This window comes from Apodemus sylvaticus, chromosome 13 (assembly GCF_947179515.1).
Source record: "Apodemus sylvaticus chromosome 13, mApoSyl1.1, whole genome shotgun sequence".
Lineage (NCBI taxonomy): Eukaryota > Metazoa > Chordata > Mammalia > Rodentia > Muridae > Apodemus > Apodemus sylvaticus.
In genome coordinates, this window is record NC_067484.1 from 95,153,615 (window position 1) to 95,176,202 (window position 22,588).

The 22,588-nt window shown below is 38.1% G+C and overlaps 1 protein-coding gene across 1 annotated transcript in view; it reads right to left on the reverse strand.

Annotated features, from left to right (window-relative positions):
• Positions 1 to 22,588, reverse strand: part of Greb1l (GREB1 like retinoic acid receptor coactivator) — a 262,649-nt gene that overhangs the window by 216,620 nt on the left and 23,441 nt on the right. The window lies entirely within an intron of this gene.

Sequence of the window (22,588 nt, forward strand, 5' to 3'; positions counted from 1 at the left end):
CAGAAATAGTCCTAGGGCCTCTCAGGAGGCTGAAACACCAGCCAGAGACAAGACCAACTAGCTCCAGAGAACAAGATGGCAAAGGGCAAACGCAGGAACACTACTAACAGAAATCTAAGCAATATGGCAGCATCTGAACCAAACTCTCCAACGTCAGCAAGTCCTGGTTATGCCAACACACCAGAGAAACAAGATTTGGATTTAAAATCACTGTTCGTGATGCTGCTAAAAGAACACAAAAAAGACATGAATGAATCTCTTAAAGAAATACAGGGGAACATGAATAAGCTAGAAACCCGTATAATGGAAACACAAAAATCTCTTAAAGAAATGCAGGAGAATAAGGCCCAAGAGATAGAAGCCAATAAAGAAGAAAGGCAAAAAAAAAAAAAAAAAAAAAAAAAACTTAAAGAAATGCAGGAGAACTTGAGTCAACAGGCAGAAGGCATGAAAGAGGAAACACAAAAATCTCTTAAAGAATTACAGGAAAACACAAACAAACAAATGATGCAACTGAGCAAAACCATCCTGGATCTAAAAACAGAAGTAGAAACAACTAAGAAATCACAAAGGGAGACAACTTTGGAGATAGAAAACCTTGAGAAGAAATCAGGGGCCATAGATGCAAATATAAACAACAGAATACAAGAGATGGAAGATAGAATCGCAGATGCTGAAGATATCATAGAAACCATTGACTCAACTGTCAAAGAAAATGCAAAATGCAAAAAGCTTGTATCCCAGAACATCCAGGAAATCCAGGATACAATGAGAAGACCAAACCTAAGGATTATAGGTATAGATGAGAGTGAAGATTTACAACAGAAAGGGCCAGCAAATATCTTCAACAAAATTATGGAAGAAAACTTTCCTAACTTAAAGAGAGAGATGCCTATGAATATACAAGAAGTCTACAGAACTCCAAACAGACTGGACCTGAGCAGAAATACCTCTCGCCACATAATAATCAAAACCCCAAATGCACTAAACAAAGAAAGAATATTAAAGGCAGTAAGAGAAAAAGGCCAAGTAACATATAAAGGAAGACCTATCAGAATCACACCAGACTTCTCACCAGAGACCATGAAAGCTAGAAGATCCTGGGCAAATCTCATGCAGACTCTAAGATAACACAAATGTCAGCCAAGACTACTATACCCAGCAAAGCTCTCATTCACCATAGATGGAGAAACCAAGCTATTCCATGACAAAACCAAATTACACAATATCTTTCCACAAACCCAGCTCTGCAAAGAATAATAGGAGGAAAACTCCAATACAAGGAGGGAAACTACACCCTGGATAAAGCAAGATAGTTACCTTCCTTCATCAAACCCAAAAGAAGATAACCACTCATAAATAAAAAGAACATCAAAAATGACAGGAAATAATAATCACTATTCCTTAATATCTCTTAACATCAATGGTCTAAATTCCCCAATAAAAAGACATAGACTAACAGACTGGATAAGGAAACAGGACCCTACAATTTGCTGCATACAGGAGACACACCTCAGTGTCAAAGATAAAAACTACCTTAGAGTAAAAGGCTGGAAGACAAATTTACAAGCCAATGGTCTCAGGAAACGAGCCGGAGTAGCCATTCTAATATCAGATAAAATTGACTTTCAACCTAAAGTCATCAAAAGAGATACAGAAGGACATTTCTTGCTGGTTAAAGGAAAAATCCACCAAGAAGAACTTTCAATTCTGAACATCTATGCGCCAAATGCAAGGGCACCCTCATTCGTAAAAGAAACTTTACTAAAGCTCAAAGCACACATTGTACCTAACACAATAATTGTGGGGGACTTCAACACTCCACTCTCCTCAATGGACCGATCAGGAAAACAGAAACTAAACAGGGACACAGTAAAACTAATTGAAGCTTTGGACCAATTGGATTTGACTGATATTTATAGAACATTTCACCCTAAAGCAAAAGAATATACCTTTTTCTCAGCACCTCATGGTTCCTTCTCCAAAATCGACCATATAATTGGTCACAAGACAGACCTCAACAAATATAAGAAGATTGAACTAATCCCATGCCTCTTATCAGATCACTATGGAGTAAGAGTGGTTTTCAATAGCAACAAAAACAACAGAAAGCCCACATACACATGGAGGCTGAACAATACTCTACTCAATGACACCTTGGCCAAAGAAGAAATAAGAAAAGAAATCAGAGACTTTTTAGAATTTAATGAAAATGAAGGCACAACATACCCAAATCTTTGGGACACAATGAAAGCAGTGCTAAGAGGAAAACTCATAGCCCTGAGTGCCTCCAAAAAGAAAATGGAGAGAGCATACACTAGCAGCTTAACGACACACCTGAAAGTCCTGGAACAAAAAGAAGCCAGTTCACCTGGGAGGAGTAGAAGACAGGAAATCATCAAACTTAGGGCTGAAATCAATCAATTGGAAACAAAGAGAACCGTACAAAGAATCAACGAATCCAGGAGCTGATTCTTTGAGAAAATCAACAAGATAGATAAACCCTTAGCCAGACTGACCAAAGGGCACAGAGAAAGTATCCAAATTAACAAACTTAGAAATGAAAAGGGGGATATAACAACAGAAACTGGGGAAATCCAAAAAATCATAGATGCTACTACAAGAGCCTATACTCAACACAACTGGAGAATCTGGAGGAAATGGACAATTTCCTTGACAGATACTAAATAGCAAAATTAAATCAGGACCAAATAGATCATCTAAACAGTCCCATAACACCTAATGAAATAGAAGGAGTCATAGAAAGTCTTCCAACCAAAAAAAGCACAGGACCAGATGGTTTCAGTGCAGAATTCTATCAGACCTTCAAAGAAGACTTAACACCAATACTCTTCAAACTATTCCACAAAATAAAAACAGAGGGAACACTACCCAATTCCTTCTACGAAGCCACAATTACGCTGATACCAAAACCACACAAAGATCCAACAAAGAAAGAGAACTTCAGGCCAATTTCCCTTATGAACATCGATGCAAAAATACTCAATAAAATTCTTGCCAACTGAATCCAAGAACACATCAAAATGATCATCCACCATGATCAAGTAGGCTTTATCCCAGGAATGCAGGGTTGGTTCAATATACAGAAATCCATCAATGCAATCCACTACATAAACAAACTCAAAGAAAAAAACCACATGGTCATTTCATTGGATGCTGAAAAAACATTTGACAAAATTCAGCATCCTTTCATGCTTAAAGTCTTGCAAAGAACAGGAATTCAAGGCCCATACCTAAACATAGTAAAAGCAATATACAGCAAACCGGTAGCCAGCATCAAACTAAATGGAGAGAAACTTGAAGCAATCCCACTAAAATCAAGAACTAGACAGAGCTACCCCCTTTCTCCTTATCTTTTCAATATTGTACTTGAGGTACTACCTCGGGCATTTCGACAACATAAGGAGGTCAAAGGGATACAAATTGGAAAGGAAGAAGTCAAACTATCATTATTTGCAGATGACATGATAGTCTACCTAAGTGACCCAAAAAACTCCACTAGAGAACTCCTACAGCTGATAAACAACTTCATCAAAGTGGCAGGTTATAAAATCAACTCAATTAAATCAGTGGCCTTCCTATACTCAAACGATAAGCAGGCTGAGAAAGAAATTAGGGAAACGACCCCCTTCACAATAGCCACAAACAGTATAAAGTATCTTGGGGTGACTCTTACCAAACATGTGAAAGATCTCTATGACAAGACCTTCAAGACTCTGAAGAAGGAAATGGAAGAAGACCTCAAAAAATGGGAAAACCTCCCATGCTCATGGATCGGTAGAATCAATATAGTTAAAATGACCATTTTGCCAAAAGCAATATACAGATTCAATGCAATACCCATCAAAATCCCAACTCAATTCTTCACAGAGTTAGAAAGAGCAATTCTCAAATTCATCTGGAACAACAAAAAACCCAGGATAGCTAAAACTATTCTCAGCAACAAAAGAAAATCTGGGGGAATCAGTATCTCTGACCTCAAGCAATACTACAGAGCAATAGTGTTAAAAAACTGCATGGTATTGGTACAGTGACAGGCAGGAGGATCAATGGAACAGGATTGAAGATCCAGAAATGAACCCACACACCTATGGCCACTTGATCCTCGACAAAGAGGCTGAAAACATCCAATGGAAAAAAGATAGCCTTTTCAACAAATGGTGCTGGTTCAACTGGAGGTCAGCATGCAGAAGAATGTGAATTGATCCATCCTTGTCTCCTTGTACTAAGCTCAAATCCAAATGGATCAAGGACCTCCACATAAAGCCAGATACTCTGAAGCTAATAGAAAAGAAACTGGGGAAGACCCTTGAGGACATCGGTACAGGGAGAAAGTTTCTGAACAGAACACCAATAGCGTATGCTCTAAGAGCAAGAATTGACAAATGGGACCTCATAAAATTACAAAGTTTCTGTAAGGCAGAGGACACCATCAAAAGGACAAATTGGCAACCAACAAATTGGGAAAAGATCTTCACCAATCCTACATCAGATAGAGGGCTAATATCCAATATATATAAAGAACTCAAGAAGTTAGACTCCAGAAAACCGAACAACCCTATTAAAAAATGGGGTACAGAGTTAAACAAAGAATTCTCACCTGAAGAACTTTGGATGGCGGAGAAGCATCTTAAAAAATGCTCAACTTCATTAGTCATTAGGGAAATGCAAATCAAAACAACCCTGAGATTTCACCTTACCCAAGTCAGAATGGCTAAGATTGAAAATTCAGGAGATAGCAGGTGTTGGCGAGGATGTGGAGAAAGAGGAACACTCCTCCACTGCTGGTGGGGTTGCAAATTGGTACAACCACTCTGGAAATCAGTCTGGCGGTTCCTCCGAAAACTGGGCACCTCACTTCCAGAAGATCCTGCTATACCACTCCTGGGCATATACCCAGATGATTCCCCACCATGTAATAAGGATACATGCTCTACTATGTTCATTGCAGCCCTATTTATAATTGCCAGATGCTGGAAAGAACCCAGGTATCCCTCAACAGAAGAGTGGATGCAAAAAAATGTGGTATATCTACACAATGGAGTACTATTCAGCCATTAGAAACAATGAATTCATGAAATTCTTAGGCAAATGGATGGAGCTAGAGAACATCATACTAAGTGAGGTAACCCAGACTCAAAAGGTGAATCATGGTATGCACTCACTAATAAGTGGATATTAACCTAGAAAACTGGAATACCCAAAACATAATCCACACACCAAATGAGGTACAAGAAGAAAGGAGGAGTGTCCCCTTGTTCTGCAAAGACTCAGTGAAGCAGTATTTGGCAAAAACAGAACGGGGAAGTGGGAAGGCGTGGGTGGGAGGACAAGGGGAGAGAAGGGGGCTTATGGGACTTTCAGGGAGTGGGGGGTAGAAAAGGGGAAATCATTTGAAATGTAAATAAAAAATATATCGAATAAAAAAATCACACATCTATTAAAAGCCTTATATCTAAAATAGGAAAAATTCTTAGAAGGTACTAACAAAATAACAATTCATCAGAAGATGGACAAAGGAGTCAAACAGACATTTCTAAAAAAAAAGACATACAAATATCCAATAAGCACATGCAATAATATTCAGCATTATTAATCATTGGGAAAATGCAAACCATAACCACCACATTGAGATGCTATTCCAAGCCCACTTGTAAGGCGAAAGTAAAAAAACAGTAAGTATAGAGAGTATGGGAAGAGTACCACCCTCATGAAGTGCTGATGGGACTGTCAAATTGTACATTCATTTTAGAAAATAGTTTTATGGAGTAAAAAGAAAAAGAAAATAGTTTTGTACTTCCTCACATGTTACCAGAGCTTTGGCATAACCCATCAAGTCCATCCTGAGATAAATGAGAAAACACTTATGCAAAAATTTGAATGTGAATGATACTTAGCAGCACTGGGCATATTTAATTATATTAATAGTTACAAGAAGCATAAAAATTCAAGTAGCCACTAAATAGAAATGACTGAACAACATGATGTAGCACACACATTGAGATAGTACATGGTAATTAACAAAAGAACCAGTTACAACCTATGACACGATAGACCCCTGAAAATACTATTCTCAAGGAAAGAGATCATCCATTTCCAAATCATGTCCAAGGCTGTGACATTTGAAGAGAAATGGAAATTATTACTAATAAGAGTAAGCTTCATTTCTGGGGAGGCAACCACATTTTAAATTCATTGTGCTGATTGTTCCAGAACTCAGAAATTTTGTAACTGGAAAAACTTGCTGGTGTGTGAAGTATATCTTAATAAAGATGCCTTTAAAGACAATAGGCCTTTGAATGAGCAGGAGGGTGTGACGCAAGGGTATGGGAAAGCTGGCTAGCAAGCTCTGCTTAGATCCAGAGAGGGAAGCAGAGCTTCCTGCCTCTGACATTGGGCTTCCTAGCTACCCAGGAAGTGAAGAGGGGAAAGGCAATAATTACCAAGGAAGGAGAGAGATAACTTTGAAGTCTGCACAGTCTTTATAAATTGTCTTATAAATGTTGGAGAAATGGCTTCAGTTGTCAAGTCTTGTCACAGCACAGAAGCCAGCAAGAAAGGCTGCAAGGGCACATAGTGTGTCTTAGGAACTGACTTGAGCCTCTAACAACAAAGTTTGCCCCTGAGTATGATCTTCATATCCTGCAAAGAATTAACACAGACTTCTAATTGCTGGTAACTTCAGAATGAAACCCTCAGATTCCCTGACTTGGTGACCTGAGTCTTTACTCATTTAAATGGTGACATATACTTTCTAGATCCTAGGAACTTCTGGAACCTTGTTCAGAATACCCAGTCACTTAGTCAAAAAGTATCATTAATGCTAATTTAAAGTTTTTGTGTTTAAGAAATGGTTTTTCAGTGTATATCTTAGTAGAGAAGAACTGCAAATCAATGGTAAAATACGCATATAAGTCCTGGAAAAAACAAGCATTAGGATTTTAAGCCAGCCTCAAGTGGGTGCTGTATGTACCCCAACCTAAATTGGAGGCCCTTCCATTTGTAAGTTTCCAGTAGAATAAAAACACTGAGGAGCTACTACCTTTGAAAGAATATATTATTTATGGAATTTTCATGGAATCCATGCTTTCCTTCATTCTTCTACTGGTATACCTGACAATTAGTATGTTAAATAAAATATCAGGAGTCATGATGTAGAATGATTCAGAGAGTGATATAAACTAGTTATATTGGTTCAATATACATGGAATTTTCCAAAGTATATTATAAAGAAATTATTTAAAGGTCAATTTTGACCACATGGTGACCCAACTAAACTTCCATTGTAAAGGAGGTAGAGTCAGGGGGATCAGGAGTTTGAGACCAGCAGGACAGCACAGCCAGTTCAGGACCAGCCTATGAAATGAGACTTCTATCTCAAAAACAGCAAATGATAAGTAGATATTCTTTGAAGTTGTCTAAATTCAAGAGCAATAGACGATCTCCAGGAATTTATCCTAACAAAAAGGAGAAAGTTAACTGAATGATCTACAATTTTGTTGTTGTTGTTTTGCTTTGTTTGCTTATTTGTTTGTTTTGTTTTTCAAGACAGGGCTTATTTATGTAGCCCTAGTTATCCTGGAAATCTGTAGACCAGGCTAGCCTCAAACACACAGAGATCAATCTGCCTTTGCCTCCCAAGTGCTGAGATTAAAGGCATGTGCCACTACATCCAGCTAAAACTTAGTATAATTTTACACAGAGGCATTTTTTGTTGTTGTTTGTTTTCTGTTTTAGGTTTTGTTGGTGGTGGGTGGATTTTTTTTTTTTTTGGTTTTGGCTTTTGTTGTTTGTTTGTTTGTTTGAAGTTTTCAAGACAGGGTTTCTCCATGTAGTCCTTGATGTCTTAGAACTCACTCTATAGACCAGGCTGGCCTCAAAACTAGAGATCCATCTACTTCAGTCTTCCTAGGTGCAATTAAAGGCGTACACCACTACTGCCCAGCTAAAACTACATCTCATTTAGCAGAAAGTATGAAGCTGCCTAAATGACCCAGCATCGAAAAGTAGATAATTATCACATGACAAATAGACAATTAACATGTTACACATGTATTTTAGGGAGTAGCATATAACTGCAAACACCAATTATAGAAAAATGATAGGATACTGATCTCTCTCTTCCTTTTGTCTTTTATTTTTATTTGTTTATTCATTTTTATTATACATATTTTTTGAGATAGACTCTTACTATGTGCCTCTGGCTGTCCTGGAGCTCCCTCTGTAGAACAGACTGGCCTCGAGTTCTCAGAGGCCTGCTTACCTTTGCCTCCAGAGTGCTGGCATTAAAGGGTATATCACCAAGCTGGGCTAGGATGCTGATTTTCTGTCCCAGTGCTTACTTGTAGGCATACATAGCTGTGCTCTGATGAGCAAGCACATAGAGACTGAAAACAGGCAAGAGATAAAACCTACCAGGAAAATGTAATTCTATGTGATGCTTTATTAGACAGAGAGAAGAGTGTGGGAAGATAGGACAATCAAACATAAACATAGTCATGATTTCTGCACTGTCTATATTTGCTGATATAAAACTTGTTCACAGTATACATTCATGGAACAAAGCCCTGTGGCATATGGTGTGATAGGGCTGGTCTTTTGGATGGTTACTGGGAAAGCTTAATCGTAATTTTATTGATGATAATTTATAAACTATAAAATAAACCAATTGTGGATGTACATTTCAGTGGCTTTTAAACATGTGCAAAGGTAGGTAATCATCATTACAGCGCATCTTGGAGCTCTCTGTTACCCCCACATGCTGCTTCCTGTAGTGTGCATCTAGTCCCACCCATACATACCCTGGATCTGTGTCTGTCTCTATACACATCATTGTATTTCAGACCAAACAAAAGTTACATGTTTATGTATCACACAGACAAATAAAAGTAGGTGTGCACCAAATATTTATGCAGGTCTGCTCACAGATAATATTAAAGTATAAAAACGTATTTTGGGAGGTTTTAGCCAATATATTTCTATTGTCTATAAAAGTTGATTGTTTCATTCCTATTTTTGCATTTATTTATTTATTTATATGTGCCCATGTGTGCCACATCACACATGTGGAGGTGAAAGGACAACTTTCTAGAGATGGTTCTCTCCTTGTGGATCCCAGGAGCTGAACTCAGGTCATCTTAGTGGTAAGAACCTGCATCCACTGAGCCATCACTGATTTTTCTTTTCCATTCTCTCTTTTAGAATGAGTAGGAGTATTGTGTAAATATAACATAGTATTCATATACATTTAGTTGTACTTCTTACCAAACCGAACTAAAAGTATACTAAGGATTTCTTTAAAAGGAAGGAAATCACTATATCAAATGAGAAAGAAGCTGAGGAAACCAACAGAATCTAACTCAAAACAGAAGAGGCAGTAACAGACCTTGCAGGTCAGAGAAAGTTCAATTCCAACTCAGCCACAGAGGAATGATCAGATTTAGCCAGGAAAATGTATACTTGCCCCAAAGTCAGAACCAGGTTAGTTTCCTCACATGGGGATAAAGATTAGAAACAGAAGAATTGATGGAGATTCCCTGTTTGGATCAGTTAAATCCCAAGATCCCTTCCCCATAAGCAGGCAACTATGTCTGCTTTGCTCTGCAGGGCAGCACAGTACTGTGGGAAGACCATTCTGTAATCAAGACGATTAGGGAAATGCTGTACCCACTGCAAGCTGATCTCTTCACCACAGCTCCCAGAAAGAGGAGGACCAGTCCTCCACTACCAGTGCAGGACTGGTAGTCTAAGGAGACTAAGTCTAAGGAGACTACCAGTCTAAGGAAAAAGACCCAGTATGTTGACTGGCTATTCCTGGGGAAATCGCTCACAGGTGGAAAGCTTCACCGTGGAACCAGAACTTCTTAACAGCTTTATGAGGCACGGGTCTTAAAAAAGAGCAGACAACCAAGATTAGCAAACCCTTGAGAAGTATCTCCAAAATAGAAGACAGAGTCCAAAATAAACAAATGAAAGGCAACCTGGACAAACAGAGACTTTGGGAGGAAAAACTAAACACCAAAAAACCCACCTAACATTATTTCAGTAATATAGTCAGAGACAGAATGCATCTGTAAAATAGCATGGACATTGAAACGCATATTCCTAGACATATTATTTTTAGATATTTGCTTTATTTATATTTCAAATGGTATCCCCTTTCTTTGTTTCCCCTCTGAAAACCCCCATCGCATCCCCCCTCCTCCTGCTCACTAACCCCCCCACACACACACTCCCACTTTCCTGATCTGGCATTCCCTTACACTGGGACATCAACCCTTCACAGGAACAAGGACTCACTGCTGTCTGAAAAGACCATCCTCTGCTAGATATGTAGCTGGAGTCATGGGTCCCTCCATGTGTACTCTTTGGTTGGTGGTTTAGTCCCTGGGAGCTCTCGGGGGTACTGGTTGGTTCATATTGTTGTTCCTCCTATGAGGCTAAAAACCCCTTCAGCTCCTTGGGTCCTTTCTCTAGATTCTCCATTGGGGACCCTATGCTAAGCCCTTTGTTTGCCTGTGAGCATCAACTTCTGTATTTGTCAGGGAGTGGCAGAGCCTCTCAGGAGACAGCTGTATAAAGCTCCTGTCAGCTAGCATTTCTTGGCATCCGCAATAGTGTCTGGGTTTGGTAACTGTATATAGGATGAATCCCCTGGTGAGACAGTCTCTAAATGGCCTTTCCTTCAGTCTCTGCTTCACACTTTGTCTCAGTATTTCCTCCCATGGGTATTTTGATCCCCCTTCTAAGAAGGACCAAAGTATACACACTTTGGTCTTCCTTCTTCTTGAACTTCATGTGGTCTGTGAATTGTATCTTGGGTATTCCGAGCTTTGGGGTAATTATCTACTTATCAGTGTATACATATCATGTGCATTCTTTTATGATTAGATTACCTTATTCAGGATGATATTTTCTAGTTCCATCCATTTTCCCCATTTTAGAAATACTCATTGGTCACAGAGAAAGAATGCTTTAGTACTTACATAACAATAGATTATTCCAGTGGTCAGATGAAACCAATTGCCACTTTTTATCACAGCCAGAAGCTCCAGATGGCCTGGAATTCAGTGTGAAATACAAAAGTTTGCAACTTTCTTAAGAAGAGATCTTTATAAATTATTTCTTATAGCAGGCAGACAAAGAAATAGCACAAATCAAATAGAGATAGTTGAGTTCATTAAAATTTTAAAATTTGTAAATTTATGGACATTTTAAGGCTAGTAATGAAACAAGCCACGTGTTGAAAGAAAATATGAGAAATATAAGTAGCATACTAGCATAGTGAACGTGGAAAAATAACTAACTACGCATTGTAAAAATAGACAAGAAAAAAAGAAAAGCATATTCCTGAAATGAGATGAAAATTATGTTCACACAAAACTTGTATATAATGCCAAACTAGAAATAACCAAGATGTCAATCAATAGGTGACTGGATGAACTATAGTACATCCACACAATGCAATGTAATTTAGTGATAAAGAGAAATGAGCTATCAAGTAACAAAACAACATGACAGAAGTGTAATTGCATATTGCTAAATAAAAGACTCCAACCTGAAAGGCTATACACTCATGTGTCACATAACAATGGGGATAGGCTATGCCCTGTGAAATGCCTCATTAACTGCATTTGTTACTGTGCAGACATCAGTGGGCACACACACTAAGACAACTAATGAGCTTACGGAGCAATATAATCACTGCTGTACATACAGACCACTGATTAAGCATCACCATATGGTACAGAATGAATATGATATTCTAAAAGAAGCAAAACATGGTAAAAAGATGTCCTGGAACTCCAAGATTTAGAGTTGAAAAAGAAAATGAGTGAGTGCAGTGCAGGGGACTTTCTGGCAGTAAAACATCAGTGACAGATGACCTCATACAGCTTTGTTATGGTTTTTCAAAAACCCATAGCAGTACAACATAAAAAATACACTAATATAAACATAACTATTTGATGATAAAGCGCCAAGATCCGTCCATTAGTTGTCTTGTGAGTGTGTATGACCATTGGATGTCCACCTGTAGCAAATGCAGCTAATGAGGCATTTCCTGGGGCATATTCATCCACTATATCAAGTAGCTTTCACTAAGACAAAATGTTAACAATAAAGGAAATGAGAGGAGGTTGGGAATCACAACAGGGATCTAAAAGGCCCTATACTTTCTGGTACATTTCCCTGTAAATCTAAAATGTCTCTGAAAACAGTCTACTCACTTAATCCATACTAGAATTATGAAATAACTCTTTATGAAGCCTGCTAAACCAGCCTGAACATCAGAACTAAAAATGGAAGGGTCCTCTGGGAAACCAGTAAGAGATTATAGACCAAAAACCTAGCTTGCAGCTAGGTAATCTTACTTTTAGAAACCTACCTGAAGAAAAAGACTCACAAGTACCAAGAAGTACTTAAATCTCCCAGTGGATAAGCTAAATAAACTATGACATAATGCTATGTGGAAAAAGATTTCTCCAAAAATTAAAATCAATTATTTAGTAACATCACAGAAAATTGTCCTGGGAGACAATTGTTTTGTTTTGTTTTTGTCAAGATAGGAATTCCTTGTGTAGCCCTGGCTGTCCTGGAACTCACTCTGTAGACCAGGTTGGCCTTGAACTCAAAGAGATCAGCCTGCCTCTGTCTCCCAAGTACTGGGATTAAAGGTGTATGCCACCACCATCTGGCTGATGGTAATAGTTTTAAGAGTGCAAAGTAGTAATATGTGTAATTACAATTGTGAAAAAATAAGAAATATATTTCTACAAAAAGCTGTATGAAGTTGGTAGAATTATAGATGCCATTTTTCTTCATTTTCCCAAGTTCTAATGTCTTTTTCAAATAGGGAAGGAGCTGGAGTGAAGAAGTAGACTGCATGTGTCTGTCTTAAAACAGGGTTTCCCTACCTCCCAGGGGGTCCTGAGCTCTCAATTCTGCTCTCTTAGCCTCTGAAGTGCTGGGATAATAAGCATACATAACTATACGTGGACAAAACATCTTTCTGAGTTAATATAAATGTCGAAAGATTTAAACCTTAGCTGTAATATATCTTAGCTATAATATATTTTTCAGGAAAATTGGAGAAGCATGAAGTTAGTTGAAGACAGAATTACTGCTCTGTATGCTCTCAGTCAAAGAAGTGCTGCTGCTCTTGTCGCACGAGTCTAATGTTCATAAAGTTTAAGGTTTCAAACACCTGGACTTGACTTTTTAAAGTAAAAGAACGTTATTGGCATTAAGACTATGGAATTATAAAGACAGACAATTGGTTTCATTTTGCATCTGTATCTCTTCCTTATGATTTCTAGTTGCTATATCATACCTAGGTTCTGGAAATCAACTTTCTACTTGATACAATGTGATTGGTGTTTTCACTGATGCTTATTTTTATACTCAGTATTATGTATCACTCCAGAATTTATACTCTGATTTAAATTTTTTTGATATCAGAACATTTTATACTTAAGAGTTCTCAGTACCATCAAGTGCCAAAACCCATAAAAGTACTCAGTATAATCTTAAATGCACTAAGTGCTAAATGTAAAATTCTTGATGCTTAGTACTAAACTTTAGATTCTGAAGAGGATGTTGTAGCCTTGGTATCCTATACTCTCAAGCTTAAATGGATTTAATACTAAAGTAAAAACAACACCTTCTATAACTAAATCTGCTTCAAGGGGCCTTGTAAGGTTTTTTTGGTGTTTTATCAACAGACCCTACAATAGTAGGAACATTTTTGGTCTTTCATCTGTCAAGTAATTTTCCAGACTGGGTTCATTCAAGAGGCCAGTCTACAAGATAGCTGTAAATTCTGTTGGTAACACTTAAACATAAGTAAGTTTCATCCTCTTGACTTCCACAGAGCTTTTGAGAGAAGTAAAACACAAGACCTGACTTCAAACTGTTACATGGAAGGCAGGTAAGTCAGAGAGCATTGAGGGTTTATGGGGTATGTTAGGCTATGGGATGGCACTGTGTCACAGCATGGTACACACTGGCAGGGAGCTGAATTCCACCTAGGTCCAATTTGAGAGACATTATGATATTCAGGCACAGGAGAATTCTTGGATGGAGGAGTCCGCACAAAGATCTAGGTTGGGAATAAGACTTGTGTATAAAGAGATAATGAGATTGCCTAAGAAAGGGTGTGTAAAGGGAAAGAGAAAGGCACTAAGGACTGAATTCTTTTTAAGGAGTAGGAACATGAGGCTCAGAAGATAACTCAGTCAATAAAGAGCTTGCCTGAGTCTGATTCTCAGAACCTAATAAAGCCAGGCACAGCAACAAGCATCTCTTACCCTTGTGCTGAGCCAGTCTAGCTGAACCAGTGCACTCCATGTTCAGAGAGAGAGATGTCATCTCAAAACTTAAGGTGGAGAGCAAATGAAGACGACACCTGACATCCACCTCTGGCTCCATATACATGCACACAACACATGCTTGTACATACACAAACAGATTTCAGAACAGGGATTCCAAGATAGGAAACCATTAATTTATCAAACCAGTGTTGTAAATATCTCTAGCAAAGGTTAGTAACCTAAGTGCAAAGACATAGAAGATGTAGTGACTGGATTGCTAGGCATTGAAGATGGTAGGAGAAAGTGTTAACCTTGTGGACTATCAGGCTTGTTACTGTAAATGAAGAGGCTGCAGATGAAGGCAGAGTACAAAGATCCATCTGGTCCATTCTCTTGCAGTTCTTCCAAAGGAAATAAATGCTTTTTCCTTTTTAAAACACTCTCTCTCTCTCTCTCTCTCTCTCTCTCTCTCTCTCTCTCTCTCTCTCTCTCTCTCTCTGTTTCTCTGTCCCTCTCTGACTCTGTTGTCTCTGTCTCTCTGTCTCTGTGTGTGCACATGCCTGCGTGTACCTGTTATATATTCGTACCACAACATGTGTGATGGTCAGAGGGTAACCTTGTGTGTCAGTCCTTACCATCCACCTTGTTTGAGACAGAGGTCTCTTATTTACCAAGGAGTAAACCAAGCCAGCTGGCCCATGAGCTTCCAGAGGTTCTCCTGTTTCTGCTCCCCATTTGTTTTCAAAGCACTAGGACTGCAGACATGTGCTACAATGTCTTGCTTTTTTGTGGGTTCTGGGGAGAATGTTGAACTTGGGTTCTGTAAATGCCTCTGTAAAAAGCCAGATAATGAGCATCATTGGGTTTAATGGATTCAACTCTACCACTGCAGCTCAAATGCAGCCATAAACAATATTTGAACAAATAAGCTGACTGTACTCTAGTAAAACTATGGTCCAGGATGAATTTGCCAACCTCTGTCCTATACCATTTGTGTTATAAAATTCTTTATATTAAGAGAATTGCAATACTTTGTCTTATTACCAAGATGTTTCATCATTGTTAATCCCTTTGTGGTATTTGAGGGAAACACAAAAGTTTACATAGAGTTAAGTCTATTTATTCTTTGCCCATGTTTTTGGCTCTATAATCATGTTCAGAATGATCTTTCCTATACCAATATTATAAATATATTCTCTCTCTCTCTCTTTTTCATTCTCTTTAAACCCCCACAATCATAAAGTAAAAGGGAAGGAACACTTATAAGACCAAGCTGCCAGGCCTAAACAAGGAAAAGGAGCGGAGTGTAATAAAAAAGCACGTAGACTAGGGCTTGGCACACAGAAAAGCTGAATGAATATCAGCTAGTACTATTTTGATACCTTTACACATTTTGACTTTAACATTGAACTTGACATCAGTGGGAGCTCTGTTGACCTATTTAGCCTGTCTTCTCCTACCATACCACTCACCTCCCATCCCATTTTTCTCAGTCAACTTGATTTCCTTCCTTCCTTTTATGAAGGGGGAACTACCATTAAAAGCATATTTTTATCTAAAAATAAAATTGTACTTATTGCATTTATAAGACAGTCATGAGTCACTTATCCACGGTGACACATCTCAAGACACCAGTTTTGAGTAGGTTTATCCAGTGTGAACATCATAGAGTACATATTTTTATACGCTTATATGGTGTAGGTTAATGCATCACTCAACATGGCCCCTTGAGGTAATCACAAACATGAGTTGAACATGATATATGAAGCTTAACATTGGCTTTATAGTTCTGTTTGAAAATAAGACCATGATCTAAAACATGGAGAAATATAGAAGATAATATAGCTCAAATATACAAACAAAAGGAGCCATTTGTTAACTAGTATTATATATGTGCTATCTCTTACACATGTACAGCACGTGCAGAGACGTGAACAATGTATTGTTTGGGGAAGTTGCAGCTACTACATTATGGGAACAGGAATCTTTCAGGTGTATTGCCTTCAATAACACTATGGTCATGTATATGATCTCTTACAGAATGGAGTACTATGTTAAATGACTGGGCTTGCTGTAGCAGGCTTGAGTATCTGTACCAACACTAAATTCCTACACTGAACTCTTGTGATTTTAGGAAGTAGAACTTTCAGAATGAGATTCAGTTATGAAGGGAAGCACTCATGAGTAGGATTGGTGCTTCTATAAAATGGATTTCATCCTCCACATGTGAGGACACAGTTACGAGATACTCTCTATTAAAAGAACCTTGATGTTATACTTGGACTCGGGAGAAATAAATGGTTGGTTATACAAATTATCCCACTGAGATGTTTTTATCTTAGCATCCTAAATGGACTGAGATATTTCTGTATTTTGCTCCAAATGTTTTATGATGGCTAAAAGATCGGGTCAAAGGGCCTGTTGGGCTTGTAAAATGATTCTGTTTGTAAAGGAGCTTACTACCAAGCCCAATAACCTGAGTTTAGTCCTTAGGATTCTCATAGTAAAAAGGGATAACCAACTCCTATAAATCATCCTCGAACCTGTATGCAGGCATATACACAACCACACCTATGTGCAGACAGACAGACAGACAGACAGATGGTTGGATGGACAGACAGAAGCGTGGACAGATGGATGGATGATAGGTAGATAAATAAATGGATGATAGATCAATGGAAAGAAGAGAGAGGAAGAAGGAAGGAGAGAGAAAGAATGATGAAAGAAAGAAAGAAAGAAAGAAAGAAAGAAAGAAAGAAAAAAAAGAAAGAAAGAAAGAAAGAAAGAAAGAAAGAAAGAAAGAAAGAAAGAAAGAAAGAAAGAAAGAAAGAAAGAAAGAAAGAAAGAAAGAAAGGAAGGAAGGAAGGAAGGAAGGAAGGAAGGAAGGAAGGAAGGAAGGAAGGGAAGGAAGGAAGGAAGGGAAGGAAGGAAGGAAGGAAGAAACAAAGAAAGAATTTTAAAGAAAAATTTAAAGGCTTATTAAATATTGTCATAAAAAGTAATATTTTGGAATCTGGAAATATGGGTCAAGGGTTAAAGGCCCTGGCTAAGTTCAATTCCAAGCACCCACACAGCAGCACACAACTGTGTAACTACAGTTCAGGGCATCAATATCTCTTCTGACTTTCACAGGTTTCTGTCAATCTGAATTTTGAAGAACAATGCAAGATATTCATATTTTATTCATAATGTATTTAGTTATTTTTAAAGTTATACAAATACATATGCATATGTCTGTGTGGATTTGTGCACTTAAGTACAATGGTCTCAGAGGCCAGAAGAGGTCCCCTGGAGCTGTAGTTACACACAAATGTGAGCTATGTGATTTGGGGAGAGTATTGAGATTCAAACTCAGTTCCTCTGGGAAAGTAATATTCTGGCACTCTTAACTGCCAAGTTATCTTTCTAGCTCCCCATGTTCTCTTTTTAAATACCCACCTCTTATTCCTTTTTACAAACATGGACACACAGAACCAGATAGAGGATTTTGGTTCATCTAAACTGATGAAAATTCTGCTCCCTATCTTCCTAGATAACTCTATAGAGAGGAACAGCCATGTGGCATAGGTTCAGCTAAGGGAAGAACCTAATGGAAGGCTGGCTACAGGCTTGGAAAATGTTCTTCTTTGCTGAAAGATGGAGACTGGTATAACAGACATTATTCCTCTCTTCCCTATCCTACCTTTTTTTTTTTAATTTTTTTTAAAGATTTATTTATTTATTCTATGTAAGTACACTGTAGCTGTCTTCAGACACACCAGAAGAGGGCATCAAATCTCATTACAGATGGTTGTGAGCCACCATGTGGTTGCTGGGATTTGAACTCAGGACCTTTGGAAGAGCAGTCAGTGCCCTTAACCGCTGAGCCATCTCTCCAGCCCTTCCCTATCCTACTTTAATTGGGAGCCCACATGATGGGGGGTCTCCATTCTGAATTAACAAAATAAATGTATTGCAAATATGCTTTACATATTTTCCAACACTGTAACTTTTGGGGCTAATATGAAGCATGCATGAAAGTACAATGTACCATCTAAAAACATTCAATGATATTTTTGTTTGTTTGTTTGTTTGTTTGTTCATTTTATTTAAGTACTAAAGTAACAAAAGTCTCAATGGGTCCGACCAATTCTATGTAGAAAAATTGAAATATAAAGCTCTATTAATTTAACTCTTGTCAACATTTACTAAACAGATTTATCTCTCAGCTTCCTTCTTTCTTTTGTTTTTTAAAGACATTATCTCATTATGTAGCCTGAAGAAGCCTTAAACTTGAGATCTTTCTGTCTTTGCTTCCCCTGGTACTGGCTATTACAGACATGCAAGGAGCTAAAAAGGTGTGTGTGTGTGTGTGTGTGTGTGTGTGTGTGTGTGTGTGTGTGTGTTCCTAGGGACTAATCCCAGGGACATATATTCTGATGGTGAGCAGAAGCCCTTTCTCTCCCAGCTTCTTGATGTGCTTTCTTTAAATTAGGATAACATACTGGCCTAGAGTTCAAGCCTTAGAGTCAGACTTCCTCGATTCAAATCCCACTTGTGATATTTACCATGTAAACTTCCATAGTATTATACCTCTGTCTAGTAATTACTAAAATGGAGAGAACTAAAGCACATATTTCTAAGAACAGTGATAAAGACAAAATGCTAAAAAAATAATATAAGGCATTTAGTAGAGTCTTGGAATATGTTTAATAAATACAAGCTTAAAAAAAGACTTCCAAATGTTAGTATATAAATTCAAGTAGGGAAATAATCCACTGTGTGAGAGATAGGCTTTGTGTTTAAGAGTGCTTTGTGCTCCAGACCTTCTAGTGAAACAAACTGAAGGATAAATAATTAAGGTTGCCTGACAACCTTTGGACTGCTTGGGTTTTAAGCAGAGTTAAAACAACACCACAGCTAAGTTGTCTTAAGTAAAGGATTACTCAACAGGTAAGAGTTAAGGGCAATGTGCTAGCTAATTCCATGTCAACATGACACACAAACTAGAGTTATTTAAAAGGAGGAAATCTCAATTGAGAAATAAATGCCTCCGTAAGTTCCTGCTGTAAGGTATTTTCTTAATTAGTTATTGATAGGGGAGGCCCATTGAGGGTGGTGCCATTCTTGGACTGTTGGTCCTGGGTTCTATTAGAAAGCAGGCTGAGGGGGCTGGAGAGATGGCTCAGCTGTTAAGAGCACTGATTGCTCTTCCAAAGGTCCTGAGTTCAAATCCCAGCACCTACATGGTGGCTGACAACCATCTGTACTGAGATCTGACACGCCCTTCTGGTGTGTCTGAAGACAGCTACAGTGTACTTACATATAATAAATAAATAAATAAATAAATAAATAAATAAATAAATAAATCTTTTTAAAAAAAAAAAGAAAGAAAGAAAGCAGGCTGAGCAATCCATGAGGAGCAAGTCAATAAGCAGCACCCCTCCATGGCCTCTTCATCAGCTCCTGCCTCTAGGTTACTGCGCTATTTGGGTTCCTGTCTTGACTTCCTTCAGTGATGAACACAAAAGAAAGTATAAGCTAAATAAACCCTTTCCACCTCAACTTACTTTTTGATCATGATGTTTCATCACAGCAATAGAAACCCTACTTATGTCAGGCAGGACTGAGAAAGGACACTCTGAAGAAGATTAGGGTATATGCTCTATTCTGTCCATGTGAATCTTATGTTCCAATCTTAAGAACTCTGACGCCTCATTCCATACAAGATGACAAAGAGACAAAAGCCAAATAATAACCACAGATGATAATCACCAGAGTTGATTCAGTGATCTAACTAGATCTAACTAGGCTTGATAACTGACCCCTCCTTCCAGCTCTGTACACAACCCTTTTAAAGCATACACTCAGTTGAAAAGGGTGTTCTTCCCAGGGAGCAGAGGCAGACAAATGGCTGTGCTTCCCTGCCAGAACCTCAAATCGAGCTCACAAGATGATCAAAAATGTGCTGAACATTTACAAGCCTTTGATTGTCCATCCTCAGACTTAATGTCAGGATAATACTGTGTCCCACCAGCCAGGCAGACATGTGAGTACAAGAAAACAAGAGGGTACCCCTAATATCTGAATGTCTGAAGAGATCCCTTCAATGTTAGCTGTCTGAGAAAGTAACTAACACTTGTACCAAAGCCATGGGACAAGAAGAATATGTCCAAAGAAGAAGCAGATTTTCAGAGACCACACCTGAATGTAGAGGAGATCTGTAAGAAACTACAGGTTAAGCAGGCTTAGCTATCTGAGAACATGAAAGCATGCAGAGTACCAGGAGAGGTAACAAGCCAAGAGGGAAGAGATCATCAAGATTGTCCAAAGAGGAGGAGCTCAAGAAATGGAGTTTCTCCTTGTCTATACCAACTGGTATCAGCAAATATGTAGGTTAGTCATCCAATAAAGCATCAAATCCTTCAACATTCGACAGCATCATCATTAGTTGGCTATTTTGCCACCAAAACAGAAGCTTCTAAATCAGAGTAATGTACCATGTGCCTAAAAGATACAAACAAATCCACTAAATGTCAAACTTCACAGATATATGACATTTGTTTATACAAAACAGTAATAATACTGTTCTGGAGGGGCAGTTTCCCATAATACTGTTCTGGAGGGGCAGTTTCCCAAACACTGTCATGACACTCTTTTCTTCTTTTCAGAATTGAAGAGCAAAAATTCTAAAACTTTTTTAGTTAATTACAGTACAACAAAACACATAATGCATAGACACAAAATTTGAAATTAGAATCAAATAGCAAAATCATCTTATCTTTACCTATTCAGCATTAAATTGGGAATTACATTGTCATTAGTGACAATTCTCTCCCATTTAAACTATATTTGGTGTAAGTTATCAAACATAGAACTAACTGCCTTCCCTATTTGAGTAGAAGATGGCATTGATGAGGGCCATTGAGCACAACAGCAGTAAGAATGTGTCCACATACAATCTGAATTTCTTTCAGAAATCTTAGACCTGCTTTTCTCACCATACACTTTATTTCTTTTAATTTTTGAAAACAGGGTCTTGCTATATAACCTGCCTCTGGGACTGAGCAGTTGTCACTAGGGCCAGCTTACCCATACACTTTTATTTGAATGTTTCCCATCATCTCAACCTCAATTCAAAGTCAAATATGTCAGTTCTATACCCAAAACATTTACTTGTCTTCCCACTGCCTAGCCATGGCATTTTTCTCTTGGCAATTGGGCTCAGAATATGGTGTCATTAGCCCTTTATCCTATCTCCCTGGCACTAAAGTTCGATTAGGAATCACCTACTGCAGTTGTTTTTATTCTTGAATTTACTTCTTTTTCTTTTACCCTGAACACTAAATACTCAGGTTCCAATTATCCTGCCCCCAGATTTATGTAGCTTATAGACACTGTCTATAACAAAAGTGTCATACTGTTCTTCAGCAACTTTCAATGAGCCCTTAATATTCACTAAAAGTAGGCTTAAACTAAGAGCCTAGAATCTATATCAAAACATAGTCTCAAATCAACAGCTTATCAATCTCTTATTACCTCCATTTTCAGAACTTTGCTCCTAACACAAACTTAGTTTTTCAAAGCTTTGGTTCAGTATTTTAAACTTTCTTTGGCTTCACTTGGAGTACTTCCTGTCTTCTACAGAGCTCACTCATCAGCCTTTGTACATTATGATACTCAAAAATTTTCAACACCTACTCTGAGGGCTCCTGTGGGTATACACCTTAGCTTCCCAAGGTCTGTGTCCTTCTTCTTTGTACCTGAAGTGCTTATTAGCTAGTAAGCACTTTAATATGTCACAATATTTGAGAGAGAAACTTCCAATTTTCACTCAAAACATCTGCAGCAACCCACCCTCCAGCATCTGTGAAGCACTCTAGTGAAACTTCTCACATCAGAAAACAGCCTGTCCCATTCTTAAAGAGCACTAGGTGGCAGATAGGTTTCAATCAGTCTCCAAGATGCAGTTAAATGAAAATGTAAAGTACAAAACACTGTGTTCTAAGCTTCCTTTATATGTGTGATATGAACAAGCAGAAGCTAGGGTTATTTTTACTTAAGGGGCTTTTGAGTAACTGGAAAGAAGCTAGAAAGACATCATTTTCCTTAGTGTCTATGGTGTGCCTAATAACAAAGTAAAACATATCTTACATCCTTTCTTGTCATATGTTTAAATCTTCCATGAAACTTGCATCTTGATCCTCTTTTCAGCTCCAGCCTGCCCAGCACAACTCAAACATGCTTATTGAGCAATTAATTAAAATGTCAATTAACTA